Source organism: Schistocerca piceifrons, chromosome 4 (assembly GCF_021461385.2).
Source record: "Schistocerca piceifrons isolate TAMUIC-IGC-003096 chromosome 4, iqSchPice1.1, whole genome shotgun sequence".
Classification (NCBI taxonomy): Eukaryota; Metazoa; Arthropoda; class Insecta; order Orthoptera; family Acrididae; genus Schistocerca; species Schistocerca piceifrons.
This window is the reverse complement of record NC_060141.1, coordinates 367604040-367618202: the sequence shown is the minus strand read 5'-3', so window position 1 is coordinate 367618202 and position 14163 is coordinate 367604040. Positions and strand designations below refer to the sequence as shown.

The 14163-nt window shown below is 41.5% G+C and overlaps 1 protein-coding gene across 1 annotated transcript in view; it reads left to right on the top strand.

Moving 5' to 3' along the window:
• Positions 1-14163, top strand: part of LOC124795846 (mucin-5AC-like) — a 111491-nt gene that overhangs the window by 49914 nt on the left and 47414 nt on the right. The gene's annotated exons all lie outside the window — the stretch shown is intronic.

The window sequence follows — 14163 nt, the reverse complement described above, 5'->3', positions numbered from 1 at the left end:
TCGTGTAAACTGCCTATGTTTCATGTTAAAAAGCTGCTCAATTAAAAATCAAATAAAACAGTTTACAATGTGTCCAAGGTAGAGTTTACGATGGGACTGCAAAAAATAAGTTACACCTTACAACAGCAGGCCAAGTAAATTTAATTGAATATTGAACTACACCACTTCAAAGTGACACAGACACATGACACTATTTTCAACAATCACGAAACCTCTGTAAAAACGGTCGGAACGTTCCATCAACAGTTCACTTTCTCGATTGCAGATATACGCTTGGTCACGGAGCCATTCCAGAACCTCTGCTTGAAAGTCCTTATCGTTGCAACAACGACCCCTCTCCCCCCCAACCCCACCCCCCAACCACCACCACAACAACCACAACCACCACAGTTGTTCTTCCTCGATTGCCTGGACATTGTCTTCTGTTGTGGACGTCAATGGCCTTCCTTCCCGATCAGCATCACTCACTTTTGCATGACCTCTGTCAAACTGGTGGCACCAAGTCGGCTGGACGCGACATTCACCACCAGAATTTCACGGTAAAACTGTGTGTAATTTATATTTTGCCTACGAAAACCGTACTGTCCCGTGTACTTAAACTTTGGAGTACGTTTCCAATTGTCGCAACATTTCAGTCGCATACTATTACAGGAATTTGCAGATACGCTTTTAGTAATGACAGAGAAATTTTCGCAATAAGCCTCGTGGTAATAGAAAGGGATTTATAGCTTTCCCGGGTTCTCTACTGGGGTGGTACTGGGAAACTGCGTCCTGTGAACGCGAGACATCCTTATAAAGCCGGCCATTCCGGATTGGAAGTCGAATATGAGTCGAAACATGAGATCTGTCATCGAGTGTATAAAACAAGAAAAAAACTAATCCAGTATTTTTCACCCCCTTGAACACCACAGAGCTTGAACAGAATCAATTGAGGTATGAAAAATAATTTCACAAATTTACTACCTCGGTTTGCGACGTAGAGATGGCCATTGTATTAAGACATCATACGGCAAAAGAAATGTATTTTCTGGAGGATTTCGTATATCTGCTCGATCATAATTTTATCAGAGATGTCACGAATCCCTCCACTGTTGCTAATAAAATCATCAGTTGTTCCCGCGCACATTTGTAGAAATGATATCATTATGCGTGTGAATCCCCTTTAAATGAGAAGGAAGATCGTAATAACACTTAAAAACTAAAAAAATGTACTCACTTGGTTCTTGTAGGTCTTTGTCAAATTTATAGTACGTTCAGTAACTGTTGTCTAGTAGCCATCATAGGCCCGGTTCTTGTCAAACAAGGACTCCGCTACGTAATGAACTTTTACCCTTTCTTTTTATTTCCTTCATGTCGTATTTCAGTATAACTTCACAATCTGGTTTCCACTCCTTAACATCACAATTTCATGACAGATACTTCACAATATTTTACGCCATAACACACCACTTCCATCGTACTACCTCCATAGCTCATTGATACATTAACACTACAGCTTCTGACACTCCATAAGAGACTGAATATTCACACACAAAAATCAACAAAAAAGATAACATAACTTGCAGCTCAGAGATATATGAATACATTGATATTTACATCCAAAGACTCTAAGACAATTTACAACTTACAGTCACTTGTTTTTCAGAATAAGTCACGCAAACACGAATAATGACAGTATTTCCAAATCATAAATACAATTTTAAATTAATTTGGAAGTAAATTTCGTGTCATTAGTACAGAGCAGTGCTGTTTATTAAAAATATGAGAATTTAGATGACAGAAATCACCTCTATTGGATCGAGTAATAACTTCGTATACAACGAGAAGTAATGCAACACGTTTTTTTTTTCCCGGCCAATTTCGGTTGAAAAAATGCGGAATTTGTTATGGGTGAAGTTTCTCGAAGTTCGACAGGTGGCGCCACTACACGTAAGCTGCATAATGGCTTCTGTAACGAAGGTGCGTTCCAAGAAAAGAGCTGTAATTGAGTTTCTTTTACCAGAAAACCAGAGCATCGCAGACTGTCTACGGAGACCTGACAGTGAACAAAAGCACGATATGTCTCTCTCAATGAGAGGCGTCTGTCATCATAGCAACAAGGTCGCACGAACCTGTGCGATCTCCCACGTTCCCGCCGGTCGCTCACAGCTGAGTCCTGTAATGTTGAAACGTGCGGACACTCTCATTCGAGGTGATCGACGGATCAGAATTATACACCTCGCTGTCCAAGTGGATGTCTCTGTTGGTAGTACTGACACACTCGCCCACCACTTGGGGTACTGAAAGATGTGTGCCCGAGGAGTTCCTTGCCGCCTAACAGAAGACCGCAAAAGAGCAATGAAGGACAATTTGTGTGGATCTGCTTCCTTGTTAGAAGGCTTGTCAGTACAATTTTCGTCGAACATCGTTATAGGAGATGAAACATGCGTTCACCACCTCGAACCGGAAACAACACGGCAATGGAGTGGCGCTACATCCGAAGAAAAAGTTCGAAGCTGCACCCTTGTCTCTCCCCAATTCAAAACCTTTGGAGCATTGTGGACAGGATCCTCTAACTAGCTCTGTATTTTGACCCTATCTTCGGCATCCAAGAAAAGAATATCAGCACGTTGGTCCTACTTGGTGTCATTTGGAGAAAATGTCGCCATAGTTCACCTTTCAGTATTTTCCTCACACATGTAAGACAGATACGAATGCAACGCCAGTCACTTGCCTACATGTCAGTGCTTGCACGCCCACATCAGAATTGCGTTACATTGCGTATAAATTTCAGAAACATCCTCAGACGGAAACTTCGCTCCCTATATATTTTTGGCTACACGGTTAAGTTCATCGAGGTACATCTGGTGTCATGACGTCCTTTATAAGTAGGTTGTCGCTGTGCCCTGTGCAAATGTGGATATCGTGGCTGTAAAATGTCGCCCTTCGAGCTTTGCTCGTAGGACGAATGCTCTTGCAAAATATTGCGACCAGAGCGGTTATTGTGAAATAAACTACGCTGTGGCCCGTAGCATCTATCCTGCCATCAAAAATTAATGCAATCAAATGCGATTTCTGGATCTTTTGCACAACAGCTGCCTGCAAAAGTTGTTATTTAGCGTCGCGGAGGCCTCCTGAAAGCGCATGACGCGTGGCTGCTCGTAATTACATCGTGTTTTGTGGAAAATTATCGCCGGTACTTGGATTCTAACAGTAAAGGCGGTCATGCATAGACTTTCAGCAACCGTAAAACACCTCTCAGTTTTTGCCATGTCTCACCCTGTAGCACGGTGGTCTTTAATGCGTTGTCGAACATCACATGGTGCAAAGACTTGTTGCTAATATACCTTCCCTGTTCGTTCAGAATATTGGATGTCTCAGCAGACCATGACGTGCTATTTGATGTAGGGGTTGTAGGCTCAACACTTCCTTCTTTAATCTTCTGCTTGCTACTGCCTCTTTAAGGCCGCAGTGGCCGAGCGGTTCTAGGCGCTTCAGTCAGGAACCGCGCCGCTGCTACGGTCGCAGGTTCGAATTCTGCCTCAGGCATGGATGTGTGTGATGTCCTAAGGTTAATTAGGTTTAAGTAGTTCTAAGTCCAGGGGAGTGATGACCTCAGATGTTAAGTCCCATAGTGCTTGGAACCATTTGAAGTGTGTCTATTTCCTTCCCTTGGATTTTGACGGAACAATTTATGTAACAGAAAGTGCATATACCTGTCGTTCATTGAGAGGTAGGCGTAGTTGCAAAGTCAGTGCATAATGACAGAGCTTGTCGCAATACTTACGTTTGGCTTCTGTTCTTCCACTCACAGTTCTCATTTTATACTGATTCCACACACTGTAAGGCCGCGTCGCTACAGAAGGCTTGATAGCTGCACCAGCCACCAGACACTTCCACAGATTCATAAACCTGTAATGAACGTTCCCGCCGAGAAGTGTTTCGCTGCCTCAAGGACTCATAGGTCTTGCGGGTTGCAGTAATTTAAGCAACTGATTAAATATGTTACAAAACCGTTTAAAACTACGCTTATTGCAATTTCCTTGATCTTTACATCTCTAGAGAAATAATAGTTTACACTGAGCACCGTAACCTCTAATTTTTCCACACTTCATTTGTCGGTTAGCTTGCTATCCAGGTTTCGAGAGGATGCGTTTCTGGATGAGGTATCGAGTATACTGCTTCCCCCTACTTATACCTCCCGAGGAGATCGCGAATGTAAAATTAGAGAGATTCGAGCGCGCACGGAGGCTTTCCGGCAGTCGTTCTTCCCGCGAACCATACGCGACTGGAACAGATAAGGGAGGTAATGACAGTGGCACGTAAAGTGCCCTCCGCCACACACCGTTGGGTGGTTTTCGGAGTATAAATGTAATTGTAGATTTCATCACGCAGTACATTTTACAGGTTTTTCGCTACCTTGTCGAAGGAGATATATTAAGAATCATGGTTGCAGAACATTACGAGTGCATGCTGAAAAGTAATGTCTCCGACTTATTTATAAGATAACGATTTTTAGAACTTTATTAACATTCTACATCTTTATTCTTTACGTTTACTTATTTTTTTCATCATAAGTCACCCTGGCGACTAACAACATTTCTCAGAACGAGAGATCAGTTTGAAGGTACCGTTGTTATGGAATGTCTGATTTTGCTGACGGAGCCACCTCTGCTTGCAAGGTTTCATCACTATCAAAGTGAAGTCCTCGTAGGTGTTCTTTAAGCTTTTGAAACAGATGAAAATCGCATTGGGTCAAGAAGGGCCAGTATGGACGATGATCGATGACAGCAGACCCAAGGCGTCGAATTGTTGCAGATGTCGCAGCGCTTGTGTATGGTGTGGTATTGCCATTCTGAAGGAGGAGGTGCTACATGTGTGAACGAATTCTTCGAATTAGAAAGTCGATTACAGCACACTGTTTCTCACGCACCGACATAGTTGCGTACACGCCGCCATGTTATATGTTGCAATTCTGAGCCCTCTAGCGGCAGAGGGTTGTAACTAGCGTCAGCGAAGAGAGAAAGTCGACCGAGTAATATGCATGACATGAAATACATGAAGCGATATTGAGAACAGAATAAAAAAAATCTTGGAAGCAGTACTTTTAGCACGCCCTCGTATTAAGGTCCCATTTGAATTCAAAATTTGCAGAATTTTAACTGAGCACAGCTGCTGTGTGCTTAGTTTACATTAATAGATGTAAGCATGAGGACACTATCGGCTGTCATGCAACATCTCATAGGCTAGCTAAAATTTAATTAACTGCATGAAATGCTCGTCGACGCAGTCTTGACATGTCTACAATGTTAAGTGACCCAATATGAAACAGGAAACAGAACTCTGTCATCAGGTCAAATGCATTTTGTTTTGGGCGCAGCGTTTCATGCTGAGTAGTCGTTCCTGTTCCATTTAAAACATGGCGCTCTGAATTATTGGCTCTAATGTCCTGTATCAACGTCACGTCTTTAGAGGTGCTTATTTTACCGTTAGTGTTCACCGTATGAGACCAAGAGTTGACCAATATAGCATAATCGGACCACGTGACACGCTATTACTGAATTAAAACTGTTTGCTAGCAGCGATAGGGGAGATGGTCTGAATATAGGCTACAGCTAACATGTGGGTTTCCGGGTGCTACGGCTGCAGTGGGTAGCGCATACTGGAGTGTCTAACACGAAACCATAGCTCTGTCACGCAGAATGAATGTGCACCAACAATCTGTGCTGTACCAATACTCTCTTCCCAGTCCTGTTTAGGTCTAGGCATGGCCTACACCTAAACGGGACTGGGAAGGAAAGATTGGTACAGCTGATTCATTAAAGTATAGGGGGTGCATCTCGGGCCACACATGGTCAAATACCTGTTGTCATGGGTAGGAAAAGTAAGTCCTTTTTAGGATAAATCAAGACAACGGGTTCCCCTGCCAAAAGAATATCTCAACACTTTACAAAATGCTGAAACAATCACTCACAAGACAGATTTCAGCACTCCAAATATCACACCTAACAGATGTCACAAATAAAAACAAATAATTGGAAAGAGTAACATGGAGCATTTCACAGACTTGACAATCCTCCATCAAAACATGCTATCAACGAAAAATAAAATACAACTATTGGAAGTTGAACTCCAATCTTTGAACTGCACAGTAGTTTGTGTTACTGAGCACTGGTGTAGATAGACAGAAATCCAACATGTAGTGTTATCATTTTATTAAAGGGCAAGCTCTTACTGCAGAACTGCTTCAAGGGGTGGAGGATCATACATTTATATTAGAAAAGAAACACAGTTCAAATTAAGACATGACCTCAGTATAGCAAGTGAAGACAAATACACTGAAATATCAGCTACTGAATTAGCAGGACATGATATCACCAAAAAATTAATCATTTTATGTGTGTATAGATCTTCCAGTGGTACACTTTTCTCAATAAATTAACAGAAGTTCTAGATAAAGTCTCAAGTAGAAAGGTCAACATAATTCTATGTGGGGACATTAACATCAACACTGATATCATAAATGAATCCAGCAGCACTCTCATAAATATCCTTCGAAGTTTTGGCGTGTCCCTATTGGTCAATAGAGCAACAAGGGGTACTATAATGACTGCGTCAGTTATTGACCATGTGGCCACAAATATGGAGAGGGAAGAATGTGATGTAGCTGTAAAAGATCTCGGACTATCAGACCATCTCTGTCAAATAACAACAGTAAAATCAAGCGTCAAATCATTCCCTAAACTAGAAGCCTACAAACAACATGTATCAGGAATTAAAATAAATGATTTTTCAAAGGAACTAGCAAAACAAAGCTGGGATTAAGTGTACAAGGGAACCACTGTGAATATGAAATTCTCTAAATTCCCCACATTATTTAAATTGAACTTTGAAAAGGCATGTCTGTATCAACATCTCACAGAAACAGATGGATAACAGCGGGTATTAAGAAGTCCTCCCAAACACTGAAATACCTCAATTCCATGACAAAGAGTCGCAGTGATCCAGAATTCTTAAATTTCTATCATACATACAAAAAGATCTATAGGAAGGTGCTGATTGCTGCATAAAAGTCATTTAATGGCAAAATAATATAAAATGCAGAGAACAAAAGCAAAACAGTCTGGGATGTTATAAAAAAGGAAATGGGGCGAGGCGAAGATATGCAGAATAACATTCTGCTAAGGGAGGCGGATAAGGTAATTCATGATCCACAACGCTTAGCAAACTATGTAAATCATCATTTTTCAAGTATTGCAGAGAAGTTACAGCAAAAATTCCCCCAAAAAATATAACACCGGTAAATAATGTTGCACTAAATACGATGATGTTACTTCCAACCACAGAAAGTGAAGTCAATAAAACTGTTCAAACACTAAAAAAAAAAGTCAGTAGGCTTAGATGAAGTAACAATGTGTGTACCGAAACAATGTATAGAGATTATACAAGGCTCCTTAACAAATATAATATAAATGAATCCTTCACATCAGGGACATTTTCAGAACAGTTAAAAGAGGCAAGAGTTGTACCTTTGCTTAAGAAAGGTAATGCAGAAGACATACAAAATTACCAGCCCATTTCCCTGTTGTCACAATTCTCAAAAATAATACAAGCAATTATGAAAGACAGATTAATGGATTACCTGAATAAATACAATCTTTTAAGCGAATCACAGTTTGGTTTCCAAAGTGGAAAAACTATGGAGTCAGTCATAGTAGAATTCACAAAGGTTGTACTTGATGCTCTTGACAAAGATGAGTGTGTCACAGGCATATTTTTGGATCTTTCTAAGGCCTTTGATACAGTTGACCACAAGATTATATTAAATAAATTAGAAGCATCAGGAATAAGACGTGTGGCTAATGACTGGTTTCGATCATACCCAGCAGATAGGGTACAAAGAGTAGAGATAACACATACTGCAAATAGATCTAAACATTTAGTAAAACACTTATAAAAACCAAAATACATTAATATAGGGGTTCTACAAAGTAGCATATTAGGACCAATACTATTCCTGATATACATCAATGACTTTCCCAGTAGGTGAAAAAATTCTGTTTGCTGATGACAGAAATATTATACTCACTGAGAAAACAAGAGAACTCCTTGCAGAGAAAGTAAATGAAGCTCTCAAGGAAGTTTATGACTGGTCAATAAGCAATAAAGTGACACTGAACATAAAGAAAACTAATGCCATGAATTTCAGTTTGAAAAGGGAAAATGACAATGTTAAATTAAATGTAGATGACACCTGTATTGACTGTATAACAAATGCAAAATTTCTAGGAATGAAGATTGATTCTCAGTTGAAGTGGTGTGAACACACAAAGGTACTTGAAAACAGAATGTCATCAGCATGTTATGCCCTTGGAATCCTATCATCAGTGTGTAACATGCAGTGTCTTTTAGTTACTTGCTAATCATATGTAGATTCAATTCCTAGCTATGGCATTCGTTTTTGGGGAACAAATGCTCAAATATGACCACAATTTTCAAACTCCAGAAAAGAGCCATAAGAGTGATAACCAAAAATGGCAGTTGAGCTCATTGTAAAGATCTGTTTAAAACACTGGGGATTTTAAAGGCTCTATGTAGATACATTTATCACTCAGTTGTACACATCAAAAATAACATTGATAATTACTGCACAAACAGTTCTGTCCTTGACAGTGGAATAAGAGCTAGACCCAACTTACATTTGCCAAGAAAAAAATAAACATAAAACTCAAAACAGCATTTCCTACCAAGGAATAATACTGTACAATAAATTACCAAAAGAGATAAAAGAAATTGCAAAAATACGCATTTAAAAAGGCAGCTAAAAATACGTGTTATGCAATACGTTTTATACATTGAAGGATTACTTAGATAAAACAGAGTAGGGGTTTGGTAAAAAAAAAGTTATACAAATAAATAGTAATAATGATAAGATATTCAACATTCCACATAACGCCTTCACACTATGTTTTTTCCTTTTTCTTTCCGTTTCTAGAAAAACTTACCTCCAAGCTATGCATTGCACAGTACTAACATCTCTTCCTCTTTCTGAGTTCAACATATAACTCATTATAGAGGGATGCTGACTGAGTTTTGCAGGATAGCAAATGGGAAGTTGTGGTACAGAAAATGTCCCAGAGATCATCAGGGTGTGTATGTAGTGAGTGAAGTTTTATGAAACAATATGTGTATAGTGTGTGTAGTGGCTGATAGTGAGATATGAGTGAACAGTGTGGCATTGCGTTATTTAATAAGTTATTTGTAAAAAAAAGTATCGTATACCAGGAGTAAATCTAACGATTGTCTCTAACTAGAAGTTTGTAAATGCATGTGTATACAAATTAGCTTACTTTAGATTGGTCTAAACTTGTAAATACTTTGACATGTCCTATAACCTTCTAAAAAGAGATCTACGGATGAATAAAGCTACTACTACTACTACTACTACTAGCACGACTGATATTTTCTTCTTTCGTCAGTTAAATTCAATGTCTCCTGTGTTATCCAGAATTCCTGCTACGCCTTGTCTTTCTACGATTGTGGTCCTCTGCTGCCTTATCTATTTCATCTCCCAAAGCTACCCACTCGTCTTCTATTTTATTCCTTTTCCTGTTTCAGTCCAACGTTGCCTAATGTTCGCTCTGAAACTTTCAACAACCTCTGGTTCCTTCCGTTTATCCAGGGCTCATCCCCTTAATTTAACTTTGAATGTACCTCGCAAAATCTTGCAAAGCTTCAGCAAAAACATGACCTTACTCCAGGTAAAATAGTACGTTTCCAGGATGAGATTTTCACTCTGCAGCGGAGTGTGCGCTGATATGAAACTTCCTGACAGATTAAAATAGTACGCATTAGCATACGAAGAAAATCTATCTGGGTACAGATATTGGGGAGAAGTTAGTTTCTTATTTTCTAGTTCTGGAACGAAACTTCTTAATGTGTGCTGTGTGTGGCTTGCCTTGCATAGTCTATCAACTGTCAGTTAGAAACGATCTTCAAATTTCTTTAAAAGAGAATAAAGAAAGAGAGCTTATGTAGATATTTTTCTCAAACAACCAAACGGGACATATACTTACATATATTTTGTCAAAGTTTGTGGAACATCCTTTGCTGGAGCATCACGCTTCCCCAAGGAAAACTGAGATATTTTTTCAAGTGTGTGAAAAAAGTACCATGACAAAAACAACTTCCTTGTTAAGGTAACAGCCAAATAGTAGCTCTAACTTCTGCAGAGAGAGAGGTTCCAGCATAATTAATTGCAGAATTCAGAAAACTAATTTGTCAAGTATTTTAACCGTATTGTTGTCATGCACTATAATTGTAAGTGAAATGTTTCTTTTTCCTCTGCTGCTCTGTAGCCTAGATAGCAGTAGAAGTTGAGGATAACTCGTATGAGTATTTATATCCTTCTTTCAAAAATTAACAGTTTGTCCTCTCGCAGAGAAAATTAAAGGTAGGCCATTTCAACGGTGTTTCAATGCCGTACCATTAACCAAACATAATGCAGATGAATTGTTGCAACCCGTGACTAGCAACTCTCGAACAACAGATGACCACAGGAAGCTGGCAGCCCATGTTTGGATCCTGATCTTACGTAATTATTTCTCTCCTATACTCTGGAGGCCTTTGAGAAGGTATAGCTTACTCAGCCAGTAGTATTCCATTTAGGACATTCAATATAATCTTCCAATGTCATTATATGTTGAAAATGTGAGCGTTTCCGGGAAGAGGTAATACGATACGATTTTTTAAAGAAATTCAACTATTACACAGAGACGTGACAGTTTAGTAGCAAAAATGTGGCCGCAAAACCAGCTTAAGGAGACATGGGTTGAAACGTATATTACGACAGTGCAAACTGTTCGGCTATTGAACAATCTACCTTTTTTTTCCAGTGGCCTACAGCCTACGAAGTTACATATGATTGCAAGATTCAGTCTATTTAAACATAACAAATTATAGAGCTGTTAACTGATTTTTCTGGCTGTTGTCAAGTGGAGTACCTGCATAATCAGCGAATATTACACTCTAAAAAAATCAGTGTTGTCTTTGATAGATCGTTTGTGAACCACAGTGATGGTAGGATTTCAAACACTGAATATACGCTGAATAGCCAAAGAGACTGGTATAGGCATGCGTATTCAAATACGGAGATATGTAAACGAGCAGAATGCGGCGCTGCGGTCGGCAACGCCTATATTAGACAAGTGTCTGGCGCAGTTGTTAGATCGGTTATTGCTGCTTCAACGGCAGGTTTAGATTTAAGTGAGTTTGAACGTGGTGTTGTAATCGGCGCACGAATGATGGGACACAGCATCTCCGAGGTAACGATGAAGCGGGAATTTTCCCGTACGACCATTTCACCAGTGTACCGGTAAACCATCAAATCTCCGACGTCGCTGCGGCCGGAAAAGGATCCTGAAAGAACGGGACCAACGACGACTGAAGAGAGTCGTTCAACGTGACAGAAAAGCAACCCTTCCGCAAATTGCTTCAGATTTCAACGCTGGGCCATCAAAATGTGTCAGCGTGCGAACCATTTAACGAAACATCATCGACGTGGGCTTCCGGAGGCGAAGACCCACCTCTGATGACTGTACGACACAAAGCTTTACGCCTCGCCTGGGTCCCTCAATACCGATATTGGGCAGTTCAGTCTCGTTTCAAATTGTATCGACCGGATGGACGTGTACAGATATGGAGACATGAATCCATGGACCGTGCATGTCAGCAGGCGACTGTTAAAGCTGGTGGAGGCTGTGTAATGGTGTAGGGCTTTAGCAACCTTTACAGATCTGGCACCATCAACCTGCGTAATCGTTATCTGTGGGTCACAGACAAATCTCGGGGAATAGTTGAGGCGTCTTATCAGCATCGGTTCAGCATTAATGTGTGGCCACGCATTCTTGGCAACCACATACTTGACCGGTTATTATTCCGCAACGCGCGGAATGTACGTCGATTACGTGCTTGAGAATGCGCCTTTGGCAATACGACTGGTTATGTGGTTTCTGCGATTTACACTTCCGCATTAAAGTTCCCCGACACCTCAACAACATTTTCCCCGGATGTTGGACAAGACTCGGAGGCCCTGTAACATGGCCTGCTAGGTCACGAGAGTTGAAGTACCTGTATTTTTATCTCTGGGGCCATCTGAAACACGTTGCGTCGGCTGAACCAGTTCCTCATGAGCAGACCCTTCAGCACCAGGTACACGACGCCTGTGAAGCCGTGCGAAAGACTGCGGCAATCCATGAAACCAAGTGTGAACGCGTCCATTGCATCCCATGTAGGCCACATTAAACAGATGTTGTGACGTGGACGCGATGCATCTCTGTGCTGTGTTCCGAGACGACTTGTCATTGCACGCACACCGCCCGTTTCCGGACATATGTTCGTAAGACCTCTTTTACTCCATTCCCAGTCAGGAATTCGTACCTACAGTTTGTCGGTTTTACGCTACTGGCCATTAAAATTGCTACACCAAGAAGAAATGCAGATGATAAACGAGTATTCACTGGACAAATATATTATACTAGAACTGACATGTGATTACATTTTTACGCAGTTTGGGTGCATAGATCCTGAGAAATCAGTACCCAGAACAACGCCTGGGCATTGAGTCAAACAGGGCTTGGATGGCGTGTACAGGTACAGATGCCCATGCAGCTTCAACACAATACCACATTTCATCAAGAAAAGTGACTGGCGTATTGTGACGAGCCAGTTTCTCGGCCACCGTTGAGCAGACGTTTTCAGTTGATGAAAGATCTGGAGAATGTGCTGGCCAGGGCAGCAGTCGAACATTTTCTGTATCCAGAAAGGCCCGTACACGACCTGCAACATGCGGTCGTGCATTATCCTGCTGAAATGTAGGGTTTCGCAGGGATCGAATGAAGGGTACAGCCACGGGTCGTTAACGCATCTGAAATGTAACGTCCACTGTTCGAAGTGCCATCAATGCTAACAAGAGGTGACAGAGACGTGTAAGCAATGGCACCCCATACCATCACGCCGGGTGATACGTCAGTATGACGATGACGAATACGCGCTTCCAATGTGCGTTCACCGCGATGTCGCCAAACACGGATGCGACCATCATGATGATGTAAACAGAACCTGGATTCATCCGAAAAAATGACGTATTGCCATTCGTGCACCCAGGTTCGTCGTTGAGAACACCATCGCAGGCGCTCCTGTCTGTGATGCAGCGTCAAGGGTAACCGCAGCCATGGTCTTCGAGCTGATAGTCCATGCTGCTGAAAACGTCGTCGAACTGTTCGTGCAGATGGTTGTTGTCTTGCAAACGTCCCCGTCTGTTGACTCAGGGATCGAGACGTGGCTCCACGATCCGTTACAGTCATGCGGATAAGATGCCTGTCATTACGACTGCTAGAGATACGAGGGCGTTGGGATCCAGTACGACATTCCGTATTACTCTCCTGAACCCACCGATTCCATATTCTGCTAACAGTCATTGGATCTCGACCAACGCGAGCAGCAATGTTGCGATACGATAAACCGCAATCGCGATAGGCTACAATCCGACCTTTATCAAAGTCGGAAACGTAATGGTACGCATTTCTCCTCCTTACACGGGGCATCACAACAACGTTTCACCAGGCAACGCCTGTCAACTGCTGTTTGTGTATGTCAGCAGGTTGTAGGTGTCGTCACCGTCGCCAGCCTTGTGTGAATGCTCTGAAAAGATACTCATTTGCATATCACAGCGTCTTCTTCTTGTTGGTTAAATTTTGCGTTTGTAGCAAGTCATCTTCGTGGTGTAGCAATTTTAATGGCCATTAGTGTATTAATGTTCACTCCATAGAAATGATAACTGTTGAAACAAGATGTTTCAGTCATCAGTTGGCTTCTCTGACTCCACGTTTCTTACCTCAGAATATCTAGAGGGGTATTTCCCGTTTCATGCGCGCTCGAGCTGAATCTGCCTGTATACTAGTACAGTGGACATAGCTACTAAACCCGCCATTTCATAAAAGCACCCACTCAGAGAGCAACACGAGCGAACTGTCGTGACTGATGACACGCCTTGGGAAAGCTCCCTGGGAGAAAACGCTCCCGTTTCGTCTCCTACGGACTCCGGCGCAATTTTAGCGCGTCGTGACCCAGCACGTCGCTCTATACACGAAAGCGTCGCAGGCTCTTGCGAGACCAGCGGCGGCG